The sequence below is a fragment of the Protopterus annectens genome, chromosome 2.part0, assembly GCF_019279795.1.
Source record: "Protopterus annectens isolate FY-2018-M chromosome 2.part0, PAN1.0, whole genome shotgun sequence".
NCBI classification, from domain to species: Eukaryota; Metazoa; Chordata; order Ceratodontiformes; family Protopteridae; genus Protopterus; species Protopterus annectens.
In genome coordinates, this window is record NC_056728.1 from 103,835,730 (window position 1) to 103,852,031 (window position 16,302).

At 41.8% G+C, this 16,302-nt stretch overlaps 1 protein-coding gene across 3 annotated transcripts in view; it reads left to right on the forward strand.

Annotated features, from left to right (window-relative positions):
• The window catches only part of CFAP410 (cilia and flagella associated protein 410), a 482,231-nt gene that overhangs the window by 449,383 nt on the left and 16,546 nt on the right, over positions 1 to 16,302 (forward strand). The gene's annotated exons all lie outside the window — the stretch shown is intronic.

Below are 16,302 nucleotides of genomic sequence, written 5' to 3' on the forward strand. Positions count from 1 at the left end.
TTGCCAACTGGCTCACTGACAGAACCCACACTGTAAAAGTTGCAGACTCCAAATCTGACGTCAAAGCAGTGACAAATGGAGTACCGCAGGGTTCCGTCCTGGGACCTCTCCTGTTTGGTATCTACTTCTCTGAAGTACAGGCTAACACAGAAGGCCTCTGGCTAATGAAGTTCGCAGATGACTGCAAACTAGGAGCCATAGTCAAGTCCCCAAATAATGTGGACATCCTACAGAAGGGCCTCACTGAGACAGATGCCTGGTGTCAGAGCCATGGCCTCAAGCTCAATGCCAAAAAGTGCAGTGTCATCCCCTTTGGTTAAAAACTCTGTACCCATGAACTAACACATAGGCAGCAATCTACTTAACACCGAATGCGTGATAAGAGACCTTGGGACCCAGGTGGACAGTAGTCTCTCATTTGATAGTCACATCGCCACAGTAGTCAGGAAGTCCTTCTGCATGGCACAACTCATCATAAAAGGGTTCTCATCCAGGAAAAAAGAGGTCATTGTTCCCCTCTACTCGTCACTCATTAGACTCATTATAGAGTACAACGCCCCTTTTGGAATGTACCTCACAAGACATCTGCAGCAGCTGGAAAGGCCACAGAAGTACCTCACAAAGAGGATTACTGGCCTCAAACAAATCCCCTACACTGACCGCCTCAAAAAACTTCAGCTTTACTCCATAGCATATTGCTTAATCCGAGGTGATCTCTGCCAAACATATAAAGCTATGCCAAACCCAGAGCTGTTGGACATGGTCCACCTAAAGAAATCCCAATCCCTCCGAGCTACACGCTCTAGGGACCTAAACCTTGTCACCACAATAAACAGGACATGCTGGAGGGATAGATTCCTGTCCCAGAGACTTCCTATACTCTGGAACAAGCTACCCATCTATGTCTAACAAAGTTCTTCATTAGCACTCTTCAAGAAAAATCTTGATGAGTGGATGGGAAATAGGAAATAAACCCCGGGGATCACTTCTGTGTCTCTGCTCGACAGTGGCACAGAAAAATAACTTTCTTGGGTGGCGTAAGCCATGGAACCTTGCTAGCTAGGCTTACGTAGGCCCTTGGGCCGATAGCCTAGTACCTACCTATGAACCTATAATTGGAACATCTGCAGAGGTTCCTCACTAAAACAATACAGAGCATAAGTAATATATCCTATGCAGACAGACTCAAGGCCCTATCCCTGTATTTGGTCTCCTACGGGCTTTTGAGGGGAGATCTATGCCTGGCATACAGAACATTGTCAGATCCCACTCTGATAGACCTCCTGCATATCCAGAAAACAAACATAACCAGAATTACCCATTCTAAAGACTTAAACCTTGCCTGTGATATAAATAGGATCTGCTGGAGAGATAGGTATGTTTCCCCGAGACTACCCCATCTGTGGAACAAGCTCCCAGTCCATATGAATCAGAGTTCCATCCTCACCCAATTCAAGTGGAACGTGGACAATTGCATGGAAAACCAGAAATTCATCCCTGGTTTGGCACTTATGTCTGTAATGGACACAAGTAACCTGTAAATGGTTCCTCTCCCAGGCCCATGCTTACACTTATCAAGGGTATCAGAGCTTGTCAGAGATTTGGGATGCATGTCTAGGCTTAAAAAGACCCTTGTGGTCGTTGGCCTAGGAAACACCTGTGAACCTATAAAGCAGACAGCAACTGGAAGAGAGCAACAACCAGTTATAAATTATCCATAAAACCAGTGCTGCCTCTTTCAGATGTTGACCCTGCAAACTACACCCCCCCCCCCCCCCGGACTGTGCAGTTTCCTTTTCCAGCAAGACTATGATATGAATGGCCATATTTCAGTGAAGTTGCTGACTACCAGACAGAACCTGACAGACCTGGTTATTGGGCTGCATTCCCTACCACACATACCATTTGAAAAGAAGGATCCACAGTATTTAATTCCATAATACTGTCTGTGCTATATCTCCATATGCTCTGATGAGCAGAATGTGAGAAACTGTGTATGAAACCCTGTTAAAACAGTGTATGCAGTTTGTCAGAGTCCATTGAAGTGACATTGCAGTCAGCCTGTGTTGTCACTGACTTTCAAATAGCAGCTATAAAGGCAGTACAAAATTACTTTTTCAAAATTTGAGGCTAAATGTTGCATGTTTTATTTTGGACAAATAATTTGACATCAGGTTCGGTTTCAGGGCTTGATTCATAAGTATGATCCAGATGGAACTTTCCAGCCCCTCGTTGAATAGCTGCTTAGACTTGCTTTCCTGACCCATAATGAAAGTGTCCCTGCCTTTGAGCAACTGAATGACCTGTTCCATGGCAGTGCCTTTGGTTTACTTAGGTGGATGGTGTACATTTACATACTTGGAAGACCAAAGAAGTATAGGACACATTTCTGCTAAACACCATGCCTCCTTCCTTTGTTTCAACCTCCCTTCTGCAGTGTGTGTGACAGTGTGCTTCTGATGTTCCATGCATACAAAACTCTGTAGAAGCATGGTGCAGGAGGCCAAGATCCCTGCTAAGCATCACGCGTTTCTTCCTATGCTTTGTAGAGTCATCCAGTCCTGAAATCATTTGATTGAACCTGTTGGAACTGTCACGTTCACTCAGTGACCCTCGGCTGAACTGAAATATGAATATATAAATGCTTCCATCTGTTCACACTGTAAAATCCACTCAGTATTCTTCTAAACTGACCCATAAGATAAGATAAGACTCACATGAGATAAGTTGAGATTGGTTTTTAAAATCTTGGCACACATACTGCCATGTTCTGCACTCTTTACATTGGTTAGTACACCAGGTGCATTCAGTCAGTCTGCTCCTTATGTTCCGTGTAACTTACAGACAACATTTGGAGTTCTTGGAAATTAATTTCTCAGTATTCCAGACCCGGCATAAAACATATCCAAACTATAATTCCTTTGCCAGAAAAATATTTATTTCATTCTCATCCTAAGCACTGCAATGCTACTTCCTGAAACTTATGATATGCTCAAACTTGAACTGAAGTTGAGCATCAAGTAACAGTAAATAGCACGTGAGCAGTCAGAAAACATGCAGTTGTAGTAGAACCTATATATGTCCACATCCATAACACCCATTTTTCCAGGTTTTGTACATTGGGGTCAGGTTGTCACATCATCAGTGACCATAATCTAGAGCCAGAGTTCACACCACCATGTGGGTAGTACTGCCGCAGCTGTTCTTTCATACCAAACACACACATGAGCACTCACACCTGTGGCCAATTTAGGGGCTCGAGTCCACCAACTGCATGTCTTTGGAATGTGGAAGAAAACCAGAGCACCCAAATAAAACCCACTTTAACACAGGGAGGACACACAGAAGGTGCACAGAAGGCACCCCAGCAAAGAATCATACAGGCAGACATCTTGCTGTGATGCAACAACACTGCCAGCTGTACCACTGTGATGCAGTAATATATTAAACATTTGTTGTATGATTCTGTTTCCACTTAACCCAGAAAAGGGGTGGATTGTTGGCACTGAAAAATCTCAAATATCATAGCCCAATCATAGAATTATTTTCCTAACCGACACTGTAAACCCTAAATCTAAAACTAGTGTGTGGAAAAACATAGACTGCAATACAGATGCTTCCCCTGAGAAATACATTTTGTTATGAAAAAAAGAAACGAAAGGTGACAGCAAGAAGGGAGAGAAGTAAAATTATAACTGATGAAAAATGAGATATATTATTAATGGTCAATTGTATAATTTCATTCAGGATTTTTTTTCAGTCTGTAGTTAGCTGTTTATAGTCCTGCTACTTTATGAGCTATAAAGACATAATAAAAGGAAAACAGTATTAAGTATTAATGTGCCTGTTAGAATTCTGTTATAACACCACACAAAAAAAATTTTCATTACTTATGAAAAATGTTCTAGTCTTCATATCTAGCTATAATTGCTTTAGATATTACGCCAGGGTTTAAAAATGTGAACAATTAGTCTCAGTATACGTGATAAATTACTGACAAATATCCATACAAGTTAGTCAAACCATATCATGACCCATCCCTAAATTAATTTATATTTTTAAATGAATGACATGAAGGTATATTAACAAGGAAGGTTGTGTAGAAAAAGTAATGTCAAGAGAAGAAAAAAGTTTTATCTCATCATTTTTTAATGGAGCATCAAAAATCTACAATAAATATCAAAATGTTCATCTGGTTTTCTGTAATGAGATCACTAAATGAATTTCAGCAGAATTGCTTCATGAGAGTAATCAGTGTATTAAAAACAAAATGAACAGAGATGGGACAATGAAATAACATAAAGATGAATTTATATCGTATAACTGTATAAACTATATTTAAATATCAATAGATTGAAAACAGGATGATCATCGTAGATACAACCAACTTGAGTGCATCAAAACTCCAAGGAGCACATTCTTACTTGTCTGTAAACAGACTTATATGGTCACAGTCAAAAGTCAAAGTAAACTTTATTGTCATTTAGGACTACACATGTGCAGACTAAATGAAATTCTGAGTATCAGCTCAGCAGAGAGTACATAGGAAGCATGGATAACAAGAACAGCAGTATAACATTTCAGTTTAAAACAGGTATTCAATACAGGACCCACAGAAGGATAAATAAATCAATAATAACAGCAGAAACACACAAGCACTCCCCAACATTCATACGAAGGATACTGTACATGGCAGCATGACAGAATAGGATTGCACGTGTTAAGATCGTCCTCCATTGTTTATCTGCATCAGACAAACAGCAGGCCGTTGCACATGAATAAAAAAATATAATGTTACACCAAAGAAGAAAAAAGATATTACACACTTTCAGTTGAGCAATGTATTGTGAATGATTACTGACTAAGTAATCGGTGGCTGGTATTAGATTTTATAAGCCTCGACACTGTTGGGTAGAAGTTGTTTAACTATCTGGTGGTCCTGTAACAGATACTCCGATATCTTTTGCCTGAAGACAGTTGTGTAAACCAGATGTGTGCAGAGTGAGAGGGCTCATAGATTATTTTGGATGCACATTTAATGCTTCTTGCTGAGAAGAGATCCTGCATTGATATTAAGTTTGTGCCCATGATGTTTTTAGCAACTTGCACCACTCTGTGTAGCTTCTTTCTTTTTGCTATTGTACTGTTCCCAAACCAAACTGTGAAGCTGCTACTGAGAATGCTCTCAACTGCTCCTCTGTAGAATGTAGTGAGAACAGTAGGTGGGAGCTTTGGTTTTCTGAGCCTTCTGAGAAAGTGGAGACATTGGTGTGCTTTTTTAACCAACTGCTCAGTGTTCACAATCCAAGAGAGATCCTTCGAAATGTGTACCCCCTCAAAACTTTGTAGATTTGATCCTTTCCACCTCTTCACCCTTTATCATGAGCGGTGAATGTGTTGTTGACCTTTTCCTGTTCATTGTCAGAGGCTTGAGGTAGCAGAAGCCACTAACAGCCCTTGAGGTGAACACATACGCTTAACATGCAGTAAATATTTGAGCAAAACATTAACAATAGCTAATAAATTTAAAAAGAAAATGCTCTGTGCCCTCTTTATACCTCAGATAATGGCATTTGAAAAAGTCTCACTAATTAAAAATTAGGCAGTTATTGCAAAGCATATAACTTATACATTTTACAGTCTTAATGTAATTGAAAGGGCTGTTCATCAATTTGTATTAGCTGTTTTAGTCAGCATTTTATGGGAGTAGATGGGGAGCACTAGTTGTTATGGATTAAAGTGATTATGAGAAAAACGTGCTCAGCATGCTTTCTAATACTAAAAAGTGAAATGAAGTTTCCAAGTTATGCTATTGAAAAAATATATAAGTAAATAGGCTTAAGTATTAATTATTGTTTAAATTGAAAGTTTGCTTAGAGTGGATTTGATGTCCTATTTCAAGGTTGAGCTCCCTACATTGTATGATTTCTGTCATTACTAAAAATTAATAAACGCACAAGTGACCCTTTCTTTGAGGCCAGTAGTTACTTTCGATGGTGGCAAAAACTGAACCATTGGCATTTTTGAACATTCACTAAAATAAGTTTAATTTTTCTACCCCTGTGTATGTAAAAGAAACATTTGACGTATAAAATTAAACACGTAGCTGTAAATGAACCTGGATGTAACTGTGGATGTACAGCCTCTGTATACAGAGATACCTGATGATGAAGATTTAGAGTCTGTTTTTTCAGTTTGAACTGAAAATGATACTTTTAAATTTCACAAATTAAATTGTTGGAAGAGAGCCTATAATTAGTTCTGCAAAATACTGCTGTCGTATCTCAAGACGACCTAAACTGAAGAGGAAATCCTGCAGTATTCAGGATGGAGGAACATTAGACACCGGGGAAGTATAAATGTGAAGGCTAACAGAACAGCAGAATGAAAAACATACTGTCAGTGAGGAATACTAGACACCAGGGATGTGAAATATTACCAGACATCATTTAAAAAAGTTAGAACAGGGAAAAGGTTTTGAACCCTATATCCTTGGCACACAAACCAGGTCAGTAATATTGCAGAGCATTAGTTCTCTTCTCAACCAATAGATACACAGGGATATGTATTGCCTTAACTCACAACAGTAGAACCGAAAAAAAGGTTTGAAGCAAGTCACTTAAAATAGTTACATTGAAACGAGGAAAAAAAATTTAACCGTGTACCCTTGGCACAGAAAGTAGCTCCTTAATCCAGCATTTAAGTCATGTGTGTTAATTAAACAGAGCCTGCAAGCTGCTGTATTTTTCTAATCTGTAAGAACTAAGAAGCTCTTAATGTCTGGCATTATTGACTGACTTAATAGTCCAAGAATTATGAGGGACAGTTGAAAAGAGTGAGGGTTTGTCCAATTGGGGGGGGGGTGCCATACCTCTAAATAGCCAAGCTAAAGACCACTGGACAAAACCAGGAGGAATACTGGAAGGCAGCAGGGATAATTGTTAAATATTAATCTGAATCACTTAAAAAGTTATTAGACTGTAATCATCCATGCTTTACAAGAGGGTAAAGTAAAGATGATACATCAGAGACATTATGTAAACTGAGACTGATAAGGTATATGGCTGTGTATTCATGTGTGTGTGTGTGTGTGTTTTTTTATTTGTTTGTGTGTGTGTTTGTAAAACACTAAGAGTGAATGAGGGAGTGCCAGAGGTAATTACCACGGAAAAGTGCTGATTAGCGCGAGATTCAGAGATTTTTTGATAATGAGGTCTCTTCTCATCGTGGCTAATATGCCTCTGAATTACATTTCCTGCAGTTACGAAAACAGTCCCTTTTGGCCACAGCTCATAATGCCCTCAGTGGGATTCTATATGAATCATAGGGAATAAGGGTTTATTTGAAAGAAAGAGTATGACTGTTTTGGGTTTAACATAAATAACTGAGCAATATCATCAAAAAATGTAATGCATATTCATATTAAGGTTTGTGTATTCATGACTGTTAAAATGTACAATGATATTTCATTGAAAACAACCATCAGTACACAAATTGTTAATAAAATTAAAATAAATAGCTGATCATTGAATAAACACGCAGGATGGTAAGTGTAAGTATTTTCATACCTTAATGTTGCTGTGTCTTTCGGCTTTTCCCGGTTGGGGGTCGCCACAGCGGAACTCCGGTCCGCTAATGATTGGTAGTTGATATTTACGTGCCGAGTTACCAGCCCTGACGCACAACCTTCAACGAAGGTACGCCCATTCATGCATGTTTCCACACAGGAGACGCTCTAGCTGAGAATCGAACCAGACAGCGACTTACTGTGAGACGACAACGCTACCACAGCACCACCACTGCGGTTATTTTCATACCTTAATATAACTGTTAAATATCACTCATACTCCACACTTCATGTAGAGGCGGCATGCATGAGAAAGGACTTATTTTTGTTCTGGGTTCATTTTTTTGGGAAAAAAAATCCTGCTTTCTGGGAATCAGTTTCTGATTGTCTTTGAAAGTGGAATAAGCTAAGTCAGTTGATTCTACTTCTGGATAGAGATGGTTATTCTTGAGATAGAAAATTCTAACTCCTTTAGGTAAAACAAAATGTTATAATATAGCTGAATAAAGGTGTGTTGTTGATTCTTCCCTTCAGCATTTTAACTAAAGACCAACATTTATTCCTTTTTTCCAAATTATTCACAGAATAATCATTGCCCCATCTAATATTATAACTGCCTGCCTTTGCAGATGAGATCTGAAAACAGACTTCATGACACATTAACTAAGCCTTCAGTCATTTTCTATTTAGAAAAGTAAAGATCTGTGATCTCTCTCAGTGCACATAGAGACTCCTTCTTGTATATTAAAAACTTTTGGAATCCATGGGGTCAAGACATTCATTATATCTCCTGATTTTTTTTTCAAGAAGTGCAAACAGTCTAATATTTCTTCAGCACCTGTTTTCTAACTCCTGAGTGTAGTTCCCAACCTTCCATCTCCAAAATGTGGAACAGATGGGCTAACATCTTCATTGAGGAAGCCCAGAACATAATTGTATTTTGCTACTTTATACTTAAAAATGTTCTTTTATTGTACTGATATGGTTATTAACCGTGCATAATGGTTAAAAAAATTCTTAACAATGAAAGTGTGACAGGCACTTTCAGTGAGGAATAGTATGCAACATGGACTTTTGAGATGCAAAATGAGAACAATTCCTCGTGAGATAACAGTAAGGTTTTAATAGTCCTCAAGCTTGTCTGATAACTGTTTATATTTTAAGTAAAAAGTATATGTGCGTCAATTTCCGATAAGAATATTTCAACATTCTGCTGAGAAAAATATTCAGTATTTTTCATCTTAAGCTGAAATTCTTTTGTCTTAGAGAACATTTCCTGTAATGAAGTGGAGATCTGCAGTACATCCTTTTTTCAAAACAAGTCTGTGAAATATGACTTAGAGGAACTTCTTATGTCCTTCCATTTCACTGTTGCAGTATTCATAGCATTAGGGATCCCTTGCGTAGGGCAGCCCGACGTCCGGCCAGTATACCAAACCTTAGGTTGCTTTAAGGTATGCCGTACATCACACGTATTCTCCTTGTGAAGTGTAGGGCATAAAGGTGATGTCTGGACGTACCATCCTCAGAACTTCTTTGCCGCCAGTTCAATCACCACCTCTTGATCGTCTGTCTGAATGCCTACGTTCTGTTGCTGGTTTCACCGAACTGTTGCAGGTAAGTGCCCCTTGAGGTTTCTTTTTTACTTGCCTTTTCTTTTTGTTGCTTTTGGGGTTTCATGTCATCCACGAAGGTTAACTGCCAGTGTGGGAGACAAGATTCCACAAAAAGACCGCCAAGAACAGTGTATGTTTTGCCTTGACACCTCGTACTACCATAAATCCTGTTCCACCTGTCCAGTCAGGCTTTTGTACCTGCAACTTTGCATAATAGACTTTCTTCTTTGGCGCTGTATCTTGAGAATCAGCATCTTAAACTTCTAACAAAAGATACAGTGGAGGGAACTTCCCGCCCTGAAGGAAAGCCATCTGGGAAGAAGAAGGCCAAGAAGCCAAGGCTGGAATCTTCCACTGTTCAGCCTCTGCTGGATGTCTCTCCCGAGGTGAGTGAATGCCTGGAGGTTCACCCAGCTTTGTTAATGGATCACTCTGCCATGTCTGGGTTGGGGGCTGGCAGGGATCCGTCTTTAAGCACATCCAAGGAGGCTTTGCAGATGTCCATTTTGCACGGTTGATCATTACCGAGGGGCCTAAGGATGCTCCTCAGATTTTAGTCAGCAAAGACGTTCCTACTATCATGAATGAATGCTGACCTGGGTCAGAACCTTCCAAATTTTATAAAGCAGATGTCCCTTTAAAGAAAAAACAAAAAGGTAAACATGTTTATCCTGCACCTAAGGATCCACAAAGTGAGTGGCAGGCTTTCACTCAGGGTTTGTTTAATGCTTTGATGGAATTGAAACCGCCTCAGGATGTTTCTATCCTGCTCCTCCTTGGTCTTCTACTCCCCTTAAAAGATCCAGGAAACAGGATTCCTCTGAGGAGGAACTGGATTCAGATGAGGAATCCCTTGCTTAATCTTCTCAGATTCCTTCTCCTTTGGACTGTGGGTCAGAAGAAGAGGAATACACCAGTCCTGATATTCCCTTTGAAATTATTTCTTTTGCGGATGCAATCTCCAGGAAGATGGAGTTCTTTAAATGGGATTGTGCTTAGGTCTGTAAGATTTGTATGAGGTACTATGAGTTTCTGCAGATGGAATCTCTTAAACCCTCTGCTGTTCCTTCTGTTTTAGCTGTTTTTTGGATGCATTTTTCAATGCCTCTAAAGCTCCAGATTAAAAGCCCCCTGCTCCCAAGAAACTTGATAGGTTTTATAGGGTGCCCGAGGACTGTAAATTTTTGTACAAGTGTCCTGTTGCTGACAGCTCAGTGGTGTCTGAAGCCACTGACAAGCCCTCTTAGTTGCTTCCTTCGCCCAAATTACTGCCTTCTGGTAAAGGTAGCAGGATCATCGCAAAGCTAGGTAAGAAGGTTTATACCTCAGCTACCTTGGCTTTTAGGGCTGTTAATTATCAGACCCATATGTTCATAGGTGTTGGCGTTATCCCAGGCTTTTCAGGTTATAGCTAATCTTCCAGACTCTAAGGGTAAAACTTCTGCTGTTTCCCTGTTAAGGACTTCCTCCCAGGTAGGTCATCATTCAGTCAAGTGTAGTTTTGATGCAGCAGCTGCTTCTTCTAGGGCTGCTGCTTTTGGATCAGTGATGAGCAGGTATTCTTTCCTTCGGCTTCAGCCTTTACCTGATGATATCAAGGCTAAGTTGATGGATGCCCCGCTTGATAATAAACACTTGTTTGATGAAGCTGCTGCTGATTTGTTTAAGTCTCTTCAGGATAAGGGAACAGCTTTACAGGAAATCAAACATATGTTTGTTTCTCCTGTCCCTAGATTTCAGAGAAACTACCCTAATAAGCCAGCCTTTGTTCATAAGCAATCTCGCACTCCTAAGGGCAAAAAGGGTGGTAAATGGGTTCCTCCTGCTAAGGCTATTCAGACATCTGTGCCTCAGAAGTCTTACTTTCCAGATAAACCAAGTGTTGTCTGACTATTCTATTCTTCCCAGCCACTTTCCTGTTTCTCATTGCCCCTCTCTCTCTCTTTTTCCTGTTTGGCTACAGATTACTCGGGATTCCTGGGTTCTGTCCATTATTTGCCCAGGTATTTCATGGTGTGGAAATTCCTTCCCCCTTTTATGGGTATTCCTCAGTCCCCTCAGGAGCAACTCTCCTTCTTCCTAGAGGTGCTTTGGGAACTTTTGACTCAGGGTACTATTCAAGAGGTGCCTGTGTCCCAAAGAAGGGGTTTTTTACTCCACGATGTTTCTAGTACTCAGGAAGCAGGGTACTTGGCGACTAATTCTCTCCTCTGCTACTTTCCTAGACCTATCTAAAGCATTTGACATGGTCCCATACAAACAACTTATCTCTGTCCTCAATAACCTATCCTTCTCATAATCAGTCACCAACTGGTTTCAGAGTTGCCTGTCTGACCGCCAACAATCCGTTGTATGGCAGAATGACATATCTTCCCAACTACCTGTCTCCATAGGGGTTCCCCAAGGATCCATCCTTGGACCCCTACTCTTCTCTGTTTTCACAAATAACCTAGCCTCTGCCACCACACATGGCACACTCATACAATACACAGATAACTCGACCATCATCAACTCAGCCAAGTCCCTACCCAAACTGCAAAAAGTCACACAGGAAGCCTTTTCCTTGGTTGAAACTTGGTTATTCGATGCCCAATTAATACTCAACCCAAACAAAACTAAACTACTCATCTTCCAACCCACCAAACATACTCAAAACAACTCTCACTTTAACATCACAGCAAAAGACAACACCAATATATACCCAACTGAACACACCAAATTGCTAGGAGTGGAAATAGACAATAAACTAAAATTTGACATTCACATATCCATGACCATAAAAAAGTCCACAAAAAACTAGGAGCTTTATACAGAAATAAGCATCTTCTCATCAAAGTAGCAAAGATTTCAATAGCAAATTCCCACCTTATCTCCACCCTACTTTATGCCTCTCCAATATATACCAAACTAAGGCAATGTGATCTAAACAAGCTAGAGACCTGCTTCAACAAAATTGCCAAATTCGCCACAGGGGCATCCTACCGTAGTCACCACTGTCTCTCACTTGCTGAACTGGGCTGGCTTGAACTCCCTCACCTCCTTCAATGGTATCAACTCTCAGTCGCCCACAAACTAGTAAACCATCCACTAAATGTCCCATCCCTCCAGAATCTACTCCAACCCTATCGCACCACCAGACTACTAAGATCCAGCAACAAAAATCACTTGCAGATCACTAAAGCCAATAACTCTGCTGGTGAAGCACTATTCTCTTGCACCATAGCCAAATTATGGAACTCCCTCCCACCCACAATTACCTCCGTGCCATCATGCACCCACTTCAAAACTTTACTAAAAGCGCACCTAAAACATGCTGGCTATGCCCTTGCAACTCCCACTCTAATATCACCCACCCCATCCAACCACTACCTTTCTTTCCACTCCACTAACTACCTTGATTATAGCAAGCTCAGATGCTCATAAGCCTAGTACTTATACAGCAGGAACTTCTTATTTTAACATTTGTTAATGTCTGTTATGTACTTCACAGATAAAGATTCTAGTTGTCTACTGATGTACTATGTTCTTCATCTGTTAATATGTTGTAAGTAATTGCTATATAATTGTTAATCGCTATGTAATCCAATGTAACTACTGTCTGTTTATTTTAACTGTGGAGCTTTTCTCCCCGGGCTTCCGCTGAAAATGGACCTACGTCCAGTCGGACACTCCCGGTCAACAAATATAAATAAATAAATAAATAAATAATTCTAGACCTCTCGCATCTAAACACTTTTCTAAAGGTGCCCACTTTTTGGATGTTCTCCCTTCAGAATTTGTTCCCTCTTTTGCTTCCTCAGGCTTATATGGTTTTTCTGGATCTCAAGGATGCTTATCTGCATAATGTGAAATTGTTCGATCTCGCCATTTGTTCTTACACACGGGTTCGGAGCCGACCGCTTCACAAACTCTGCATCTAAGAGAAAGCATGAGGCACAGCCTATATCCCATGATCCTCCTCTACCATCCCCCAGATCTAGTTTGCCGCTGCAGCAGATCGCGTCGAGGAGAGCTCGGGCCAGTTAAAATTTTTGTATTTTTCTATATTAGAGCTGTTTAAACCCTTTTTTCTAGTAATATTTAGAGTGTTAGTGTGTGTGTGTACTCTTTTACCTAGGAGTTTTGCCTTTCTCTATAGTGATAAATATAATCTTAGGGCTTAGGCCTATTTAATACTGTCAGGGCTCTGACAGCTTTAGTAGTATAAGCTTAGTTAGATATTTTTCTATTTTTAGCAGTATAGTATTTGTGTGCAGTGTTTTTTGATATACACTTGTTTTATATATATATATATATATATATATATATATATATATATATATATATATATATATATATTCATATATACCTATATTTACTCTTATAGTGTAGTGTATATTCATATTAGTTAAATTAGTGACTGTTGCTAACATTACTTAGTAAATTAGTGTTATACTCTTCTTAAACTAGCTATCTTTCTTGGTAAAGTTTGTTCCCTGTCAGTCATGGCTGAAAAAGCTAAATTGGGGTTCAAAAGATGTCATTGTGGACAGAAGATGTCCATTACTGACAATCATGCTTCCTGCGTCTACTGTCTTGGCCCTCTCCACCTTCAAGAGGACTGCTCCATTTGTCACTCTTTCAGTGGAAGGGTCATGATGGAAAGGCGCAGGAAGCTGATAGAAAGGGGCTTACTAAAGCCTGACTTTCAAGAAGCCTTGGAGAAGGCTGATCAGGCGTCTAAGTCTTCAAAGGGGTCGAACACTTTGAAGGTATCGGAGCCCAGGTCATCGGCTCCGAGCACCTTGTCTAGGGTTCGGTCGCCGGCTCCACAGACCTCGGGGCCGAGCACCGAGCGATTATCTCTCATCGAGCCTCAGGTCTTGGAGCTGGTGTCGGAGGTGCCACCACCCTCGATCCTTTGGTCGGTGACATCTTCGTCCCCTTCGACCCATTCTTCGAGGCCGTTATCTGATACTGACATGGATCGTGTGGTACAGAAGCTCATGGAGAATACGGCTCTGTCCAAACTAATTGCGGTTTCGTCCCAGTTGGTTTCGAAACTGGAAGCCCTTCCTGTATCTCCAGCAGATCCTCCTCCGAGACCCTTCAAATCTTCGGAGCTAGGAGAAGAGGAACAGATGATTGTTGAACCCTCTGCGCCGAAGCCTACCTTTGTGCGATCGGCGCCACTAACCTCGACTCCCTCAGAGCCCATCGAGGAGTCACGGAGCCGACGGTCTCTCCTTGGTTCCGAATCTTCCCCTTGGAGCCTCGGCACAGATTAGTTCGGCTCCGTCCTCGGGGTCGGAGCCCGTGGTCCCGGTCTCGGGGAAACTACCATGCTCTTCGGATCCGGTGGAATCCTCGGCCCGGGGCTCCGGTGCCTTCGATGTCATGAGGAAGGTTTTGTCTGAAAAGACTTTCACTTCATTGGAATCCTCTTCTCCTTCCCCCAAAGGGCCTCGTTCTGTTTCTGTACCAGTGATCCCCCCAAGCGTAGAGACCCAATGCCTCAGCCACCCCCAGAGGCTGTTCCCTGTTCCTCGGAAGCTTCACCAGATGCCCCCTCTGATGAAGTCCCGAGGAAGAAATTGTGCAAGAGGAGGCACATTGATTCTCCACAAGAATCACTGACATCGGACACCAATTTGGATGAGTCAGAGGGGTCCCCACGGTCCCCCTCGGAGGATGTCTCGTTTGCTGACATCCTGGAGATCTTGAAATAGAGGGGTGATTGGCAGACCCTTGCCCCCACTGAGGATGAATCGATGTTGCTGAAGGCATTTAGGGCTCAACCTTCTACCTCCTGGGTGACCCCGCCTTTCGATGAGCTAATGGATCTAATAGCTCAAAGGGCGTGGGAGACTCCTGATACAGTGGAACCAGTCCCTAGGAAGCCGAACAAATATATTACTGCCCCCCGAGACAAGGCTTATCTCACAAAAGGAGTCCCAGTGGATGCTATGGTGGTAGCGGCAGCCACGAAGAAGGAAATGTCTGAGTCATCTTCCTCTGTTCATCCTCCTAATAAGGATTCCAGGACTATGGACAGGTACAGGAAACGCGTTTTCAGTTCAACAACTTTTTCCATGCGTTCGCTGAACTACCTCACACATTTTACGCGACTTCAGAGAGATCTCATTAAGGAGTTGGGAGATACTCTTCAGGGTAACACAGATGCTGCTGTCTCCGAAAAGGTAACAGCACAACTTAACACCCTCACTTCGATAGTAAACTCATCCATGAGGCTCATCTTGTATGCGGCCGAGGGTTCGAGTAGGGCCGCAGCCTCAGCGATCGCTCTACTGAGGCAATCCTGGATGCGCCTTTGCTCCTTTGCGGAAGCCTTCAAGTCTTCCTTTACCAATGCCCCCTTTGATGGTGCCACCCTGTTTGGCCCCAAAGTGAAGGAGATTCTCACTCGGTGTGAGCAAGAAGGTAAGACCCTGTCTGCCGTAGGGGTCCTTTTTTCCACCCCGACCAGACCATACTCCAGAGGGCAAAGAGGCGGAAAAATGTGGTTCCTAAAGACTCAGGGATCTTTCCAGCCCACACAGAGTGATGCCTCCTCCAGTGGCAGAGGAGAAGGCAGGAATGGAAGACGCCGCCCAGGTGACAGAGGGGGTCTGCAGAACCAGGGCGACAGGGATAGCATCCCTGGGAAGCCCTTCCAGCACTCCTGAGGGGAGGCCCGACTGTCATACTCTGGAGGCAGTCGGGGGTTGCTTAGCTTTATACCCAGAGGCATGGCTAAGTCTTACTACGGATTCTTGGGTAAAAAGCATAGTAACCAGAGGATACAACATCCCATTTATAACCATGGCCCCCCAACAAAAGAGATTTCCAGATGTTCCACCCAGTCTGCGAGATCAAGCAGCCATAGAAATAAGAAAGCTGCTCGAAAAAAAGAGTCATCCAACCAGTCCTGGCGGACCAGATAGGATCCGGAACTGACTCAAGGTTCTTTTTAGTTCCAAAGAAAACAGGGGACTGGAGGCCGATTTTGGACCTCAGCAAACTCAATACCTTCATAAGGAAGGAAAAATTCCAAATGGTCACGCTACAGTCGATCCTTCCTTTCCTGCAGAAGGACGATTGGATGTGCTCTATAGATCTCAAGGACGCTTGCTACCATAT